The sequence below is a fragment of the Pinus tabuliformis genome, chromosome 8 (genome assembly GCF_031772625.1).
Source record: "Pinus tabuliformis cultivar Carrire ecotype Pingquan chromosome 8, CPIR1, whole genome shotgun sequence".
Taxonomy (NCBI): Eukaryota; Viridiplantae; Streptophyta; class Pinopsida; order Pinales; family Pinaceae; genus Pinus; species Pinus tabuliformis.
Genome location: NC_142294.1, coordinates 1,615,872,030 through 1,615,879,871, shown reverse-complemented (window position 1 = coordinate 1,615,879,871; position 7,842 = coordinate 1,615,872,030). Strand labels below are relative to the sequence as shown.

The 7,842-nt window shown below is 43.6% G+C and overlaps 1 pseudogene; it reads right to left on the bottom strand.

The window, feature by feature from the left end:
• Positions 1-608: 608 nt before the first annotated feature.
• LOC149242255 (RNA polymerase II C-terminal domain phosphatase-like 3) lies at positions 609-2,400 on the bottom strand (annotated as a pseudogene).
• Between the last annotated feature and the right edge of the window lie 5,442 nt (positions 2,401-7,842).

Genomic DNA, 7,842 nt, shown 5'->3' with positions numbered 1-7,842 from the left:
TACTTTTTACAAAGACCGAGTCATTGGAAGTTGGAATCAACTAGTCCAAGTTGATACCAAGTCAGAATGGATCCTTGGACGGTTTCAAGTCTAAGTTTGACTTTTAAAACTATGAGTTTAGGGAAGTTTGGAAGAAGAAGTGCATCACCCGTAAAGAGAAAGAGATATGGATAGTTTTGAGCATAGTTGAGGTGCCTTTTCTCTTATGAAATAGGCTGCAAGGGTTCTAGGCACTTTGGGAAGGAGTTCGACTCTTGTAGCTCTAATTTGGTAAGGCTACAAGGCCTAAAATAAGGCTAGAACAAGGTTCGTGTGATCACAAAGAGTCATCGCAGAAGGCAGGTGTATTAAGAGGGAAGAGTGAAGTTTTTAGAGCAGTTCGAGGTCGTGTTTAGAGGGTTGTAGAAACTACTACAGGAAACCCTAATCAAGGCCGAATTTACAGTCCTAGATGCATTCTCAAGCACAGAAAATACGGGTAGATTTTGACATCCTAGGGTTTGTTATTTTTGCTCCAAGTTTGGTGATTGATGTTAGGTGATCGTGTCCATATTTGGGACAATTTTGGTAGAAGTTCATGTACATGATTGGACGTTGTTAGGTAACTATTAAAATAGCACTTTACCATCAATTTGTGTCGTGCATACTGCACTAAATTGTTCATCCATATGCCACAAAGGGTGAAGATGTGGCTACACTTCTCCAACTGGAAAAACCCTATTGAAAACCACTTTACAATTTTTGAAAACTTTTTGTTGTTCAATTGCAAGAAATTCCTAGACTTCCACTGCATGCAACTGTTTGTTTGAGAAAAAATTATGGCTATTTTTCTCAATCACCTATGTTTGAATTGAAGGGTATATGTGTTAGAAAAGTAACCATGTAATGACAACTCAAGAAATATCTCTAATTTTGAGGTGTCACAAACACACTGTGTTACAGATTATTTTTTATCATCTCACAACTAAAGAAGATGTCAGTGCTCCATCCTCTAGCTTCTCATCAACGTCTACTTCTAACAATGACAACCCTAGAAATCCAAATTGGCACCTACTACAGGGAAAATACAAGTATTTATACATGGAAATCTTTCAATTTCAGGAACAACAACATATATCTTTAACCACCACCTTTTAAAGACAAAAATTAACAATTATAAGGTCTTGATTAGACACTAAAAAGGAATTGAAACGAACTTACCTTTAAACCACAATTAAATTATATCTATGATCATGTCAAACCTTTGCAGAATCATTGACAATTACTACTACAAATTCCATTCCAAAAACCATCTAGATCTTTACTTTTAGGTATCCTATCATCTCCATCTAGATCAGCCTCATCACCCTTCAAAATAACACGTCTTGCAAATAAAGTTTCTATGGAATCAAGTATGTTGGCCATCTATATCGCATAAACTTTGTGGCCTATTGTATAAACTTGTAGTTCATATCACTTGCTTGGCTACAACATAAAATATCAAAGAATGAATTAGATGAAAGAAAGAATAGATTCATCAATTGGCATATACAAGTTGTCAATTCCACATTGTAAATCGAATGTTCCCTGTAAGAACTACAGTTGGCAAAGATATTAATAGTTCAACCCAAATTATACTAATCTTGTCCAAAAAAATTTAGATATTAGGTGACAATTTAGTCCACATTCCCATATAAGGAAAGCAAAAAATATGATGTTGAAGTTTCTCTTTGCCTTGCTCCTCTTTCCTTAGCATTTCCTCGTGCACATGATCTATTTCAATAAATTGTTGGACAGAAATAATCATGAATTAGCAACATTTATATACTCACATTATCATGAAGCATTTCATTTACTTCACATCCGTCTTTGCCTAGGAATCACCAAAAGTATAACAAGGTGGTTTATATTTTTACGACACCTTAGTTGAATTTAGAAGTGTGTGATCATGGTCCAAAACAAGGCAAAGTTTCTTGGCACTAAACATCTTATGTTTTTGTGAATCTCTGATCCGGACTTAAACAGGAACGCAACAGATTACATAGATAACCATAAACACAGATATGCAGCGGAAATAATACTTCATTTCATTAATGTAAAAACACTGAAATATGCTTACAAACAGTAATGGAAATAAACTAGCTAGGGCAATGGTAGCTTATCTCTGAGAAGAGATGTGGTGGCTACATGCCTCTGAACTGTGTTACAATGAGGCTCGAAGGCCTATTTATTGTTGAGAAACAATGGAAAACCCTTAACATTCCAAAACCTAACCCTAGAAGATGAAACACCAAATTGTGGGCCCTATTTGGGTAAATTGGTACATCAACTTCCCGGGGTCGTAACTTTGGCATACAATCTCTGTTTGACGCGTACCATATCTCATTAGAAAGATCTATCTGAGCACTACCACAGACCCATGTTACCCCAGATTTCCCAAAAAACGTCGTTTACGGCCTCAAAACGGCTCTAGAAGTTCGAGACCCGAAAAACTGCTAAAAATAGTAAGTTGTGCTACAATTAAGGAAACTGAAAATGCTGAGAGAAGCAATGGTGGGGGTCCAGGTGGACTTGGCAGGTAGCCACCAATATCCACCTAGATCATTCCTCCCCCCTTAGGAAGCAATGGTCCCCATTGCATTGAGTTCCTCCATGAGATGAGGAAACTTTTGCTAAACTTGGTCCCGGGAGAGCCACTTGCCCTGGTGAAGGAGTTGGCCTGCTTTGACAACTCGATACAGTTAGATATTCTTTTGGTGAGTGTTCTTGATCTGTGTGTCCATGATCCGATCAGTTGCAGCTTGTTCCATGCAATCTGGATTTAACTCTATGTTTGTGAGTTGTTCTGCAACATCGGATGTGTCTAGCAATGGTGGAAAGTATGGCTGAAGGCGGTCCACATTGAACATTGGGTGCAGGCCAAGGAATTGGGGAATGTTGAGCTCAAATGCATTCTCTCCCACAGCCTTAGTAATGGTGTAAGGACCATATCAGAGTGGTCTCAGTTTCCGATAGGCTCTAGCAAGGCGTTCCTTTTGCAAATGCAACCAGACTTTGTCGCCCACCTGAAACTTGTGTGGCACCTGATGTTGATCATGTCGCTGCTTGTACTTGGCATTTGATTTCTCTGGAATTTCATGGACCTGCTGGCGAATATGTTGGATGTGCTCAATGAAGCTAGTTGCCTTATCTGTTTCGGACTGGACATGAGCCGAATCTATGTGAGTAGCTGCAAGTGGCATGGCCACGTCAATGGGGCATAGTGGCTGGAATCCCAAGCCCACCTGAAAAGGGTTGTGGCCAGTAGAGCTGTGAAGAGCTCGGTTGTAGCTGTGCTGAACATAGGGGAGGCTCTCGTCCCATGTGTGTGGATGCTTTGAGTTGTACATGCGCAGAATGTGCACAATCATCCTATTGAAAACCTCTATCTGGCCATCAATTTGAGGATGGAAGGTTGTGGACTTAGTGAGTTTGATGTCCAGCATTGACCAGAGACTGGACCAGAATGTACTAAGGAACCGACTGTCCCGATATGAGATGATAGACTGTGGGATCCCAAAGTGCACCCACACTCGTTCAAAGAAGAGTTTAGCAGTGGCTTCTGCTATGATATTCTTCTTGCAGGCTGCCATAATAGCCATCTTTGAGAACCTGTCGACGACCACAAAAACACAGTCATTTCCATGCTTAGTGGAAGGAAGGCCTGACATGTAGTCCATGGAGATGGATTCCCAAGGTCGACTAGGGGTAGGCAGTGGGGCATAGAGGCCTTGCTTCTTGCTGGTCAGTTTGGCAATGGCACAGGCAGTACATGATCTGATGTACTTCCAAACATCATGTCGAAGATTCGGCCAATAGAAATACTTTTGCAGTACTGCCAAGTGTTTTCTTGACCCCGAAATGCCCAGCAGCCCGACTGTAGTGTGCTTCCTAAATCATCTTGGCATGCTCGCTTGAAGGAACACAAAGGTGACCCAGGTGGCATAACAGGGCATCCTAGAGGTGAAAATCTGGAACATGTCGGCCCTCCAAGGGTGTCTGGTATGTGTGGCCGAATTCTGAGTCGCTTTTGTAGAGAAGTGGCCAACCAGAAGTCTCGTGCCCACAAGAGTTGAGCACGGTGGTTAACGCCATGATCGGTGGTCGACTGAGGCAATCTGAAACATTATTGGTGCTGCCCTTCTTATACTTGATATTCAAATGGAACTGTTGTAGGTATGTAGACCACTTCTGATGGCGATCATTCTACAATTTCCCTTGGGTCTGTATGAACTGCAGGGGTCGGTGGTCTGTGTGGATGACTGTTTCCTTCCCCAAAATGTAATGCTTCCATTGTTGACAGGCCTGCACAATGTAATACATCTCTTTATCATAAGTGGGATACTTCTGGACTGTGTCTGAAAGTGTTTCACTGTGATATGCCACTGGATGCCTGTGCTGAGTAAGGACTACCCCAATAGCATAGTCAGAGGCATCTGTCTCGACCTCAAATGGTTGTTGTAAATCTGGTAATGCGAGCACTAGTGCCATGCAGAGGCGATCTTTCAACTCTATGAATGTTTTCAATTGAGATTCAGACCAAAATAATTTTTCTTTCGCTCCTCCCTTGGTGACTTGACTCAAGGGCCAAGTGATATGAGAAAATCCCAAGATGAACCTGCGGTAGAAGTTGGCAAGACCTAGAAAGTTGCGGAGCTCTGTCAGAGTGGTTGGAGATGGCCAATCTCGAATGACTTGGATCTTAGCTGGATCCACATGCACCCCTTATTCATCAATAATGTATCCAAGATACTGAACTTGGGTCATGCCAAAAGTGCATTTCTCCAAATTGGCACATAGCTTGTGTTGCCGCAGTGTTTGGAGAACCTGTCGGATATGGTGGAGGTGCTCTTCCCAACTCTGGCTGAAGATCAGAATGTCATCCAAGTATACCACTACAAATGAGTTGGTGAATGGCCGCAAGATGTCATCCGTTAGCCTCATGAAGGTCGCAGGAGCATTCGTCAATCCGAAAGGTATAACCAACCATTCGAAAAGGCCCTCCTTGGCTTTGAAGGCAGTCTTCCACACATCAGAGGGTTCGATTGGTACCTGGTGATATCCTGACTTTAGATCGATCTTGCTGAAATATTTCGCCCCCTTTAGTTGGTCCAGGAGGTCATCAATCCATGGGATTGGGTACCTATTATGGACAGTGATCTTGTTCAGCGCCCGATAGTCAATACAGAGTCTCCAAGTCCCATCCTTCTTCTGTACCAACACGATTGGGCTCCCACAAGGCAATGAACTTGGATGGATGTGACCTTTCTGTAGGAGCTCCTGAATCTGCCTCTTGATTTCATTGTTCTCCAGAACGGAGCGCCGATAAATTGGTCCATTGGGTAGCGGCGCACCTGGGGTCAAATCGATGGAGTGCTTGACCTGACAATGCAGAGGAACCCCTGCGGGGGAGGTGAAGATATCCTCGTACTCCTCCATGACCTTGTCCATCTGTAGTTGTCATGTGGACGGGCCCTGTTTGGAGATTGTGGCCACCGTCTTCTTCTTTCCTTGAGGGCGTATCATCAAGAAAACAAATTTCCCGGTTTTGGAAATGAGCTTACTACATTGTTTTGCAGTAATCAAAGAGATGGCAGTAGGTGGTGCTACCTCTGGTATCTTGTACCACTTATTTCCCAATGTAATAATAACAACACGGGGCCTTAATTCATACACAGCATGTCGCTTCCACAAGTATGGTTGTCCTAATAATACATCACAAACTTCAAGGGGAGCAATCTCACACAATACCTCATCCGTGAAGGGCTTGATGTTGTATGGAAGGCGACACTGCTGGCTAATGCGAAGATCCCGTCCTTGGTGAAGCCACCCGATGGTGTACGGTTGTGGATGTGTTGTGGTCGGTAAGCCCAACCGCTTCACGACCTCTGCCGAAATGAGGTTCTTTTGGCTCCCGCTATTAAAAATGAACTGTAGCAGGGAGCCCTTTACCCACATCTGGGAGTGGAAGAGACGCTCCTCCTCCTCTGGATATTCAGGTTCATTTTTCTGGATCTTGGCGGTAGCAACAGTGGCGTTGGGATCCGCATCAATGATCTGCTTCCCTTTGTCATTCCCCTTGTCGGGTTCTGAATCAGAGTCGGAACATGCATCTGATTCTGAAACCTTTAGCTCAGCCACCAGTGACTGCTTGGCTCGACACTAACTTGTGTTGTGAGTGGAGCTCTTATGGAACTCACACCATTTTCCCGTGTCCTTTTTCGACTTCGCGGCGCTGTTCTTTGCTTGCAGCTTCGGCGAGTTGTCTTGGGAGGCCCTGCCTTGGCTTTGTCCTTTGTTTTGTGGTTTAGGGGCACCTTTCCCCTGCTTTGGATTCGCAGATCCAAAGTCTCGCTTCTTTTGTTTAAACTTCTGCTCGACCTTGACAGCATATCGGTATGTTGTGCCGAGCGAGGAGATGTTCAGGAATTGTATTTCTTCCTGGATGTACTTGTGCAGGCAGCCGCGGTATTTGAGTATCAAATGCTGCTCCAAATCCTTGATACCCAACTTTGTGTGAAGGGTATGGAAAAGATTGGTGAACTCCGGCACGTCTTGGTCCCTTCCCTGCCGCAGCGTGGTCCACTTTATGTATTCATCCTCATAGCTTCCGACAGGGTAGTACTGCTCCTTGATGGCATCTCGAAATGAATTACAGGTGGGTGCGGCTGAAAATAGTGAGCCGGTACTTTCATCCTTCTGCTCGCAGTAGGTTTCCCACCAGTCCTTGACGTGGGGGGTTGCTTTGAGAAGAGAAAAAACAATCTTTTCCCGACTCGAAAATTCATGAGCAGAAAAATAACCCTCTAGCAAATTTAACCATTTATCTAAGGCATCTACATCTATTTGACCCTCGAATATGGGGATTTCAAAATTAATTTGTACCTTAAAGGGCATGGTGTTTCTAGAGTAGCTACTGGAAGCCAATGCGTCGCTTCTAGGTAGCCGCTGAAGGATCTGGGCAAAGCTGTCCATCATCGCGTTCTGTTGTCGCTCGAGGGCTTCTTCGAGCAAGATTTTGATAGGATCTCCTGCCCCCTCGTCTTTCTCCTCATCCGCCATGGGAGGCCGTCGGGATTTGCGAGGCTGGTCTTGCAAAGGTTCGACCAGTTCAAGCCCTAACTCCTTATATCCCAACCTCGTTGGGGACATGCAAAGAAAAACAGAGAAAAAGCAGACCGCTCTGATACCACTGATCCGGACTTAAATAGGAACGCAACAAATTATAGAGATAACCATAAACACAAATATGCAGCGGAAATAATACTTCATTTCATTAATGTAAAAACACTGAAATATGCTTATAAACAGTAATGGATATAAACTAGCTAGGGCGATGGTAGCTTATCTCTAAGAAGAGATGTGGTGGCTACATGCCTCTGAATTGTGTTACAATGAGGCTCGAAGATCTGTTTATTGTTGAGAAACAATGGGAAACCCTTAACATTCCAAAACCTAACCCTAGAAGATGAAACGCCAAACTGTGGGCCCCATTTGGGTAAATTGGTACATCAACTTCCCGAGGTCGTAACTTTGGCATACGATCTCCGTTTGATGCGTACCATAGCTCGTTAGAAAGATCTATCCGAGCACTACCACTTTGGGAGGAAACATGGGTCATGTTGCCCCAGATTTCCCAAAAAATGTCGTTTAGGGCCTCAAAACGGCTCCAAAAGTTTGGGACCCGAAAAATGCTAAAAATAGTAAGTTGTGCTACAATTAAGGAAACTGAAAATGCTGAGAGAAACAATGGTGGGGGTCCAGGTGGCCACCAATATCCACCTGGATCAATCTCGGTGCCCACTCTTGCTGGTTTGCAACTCA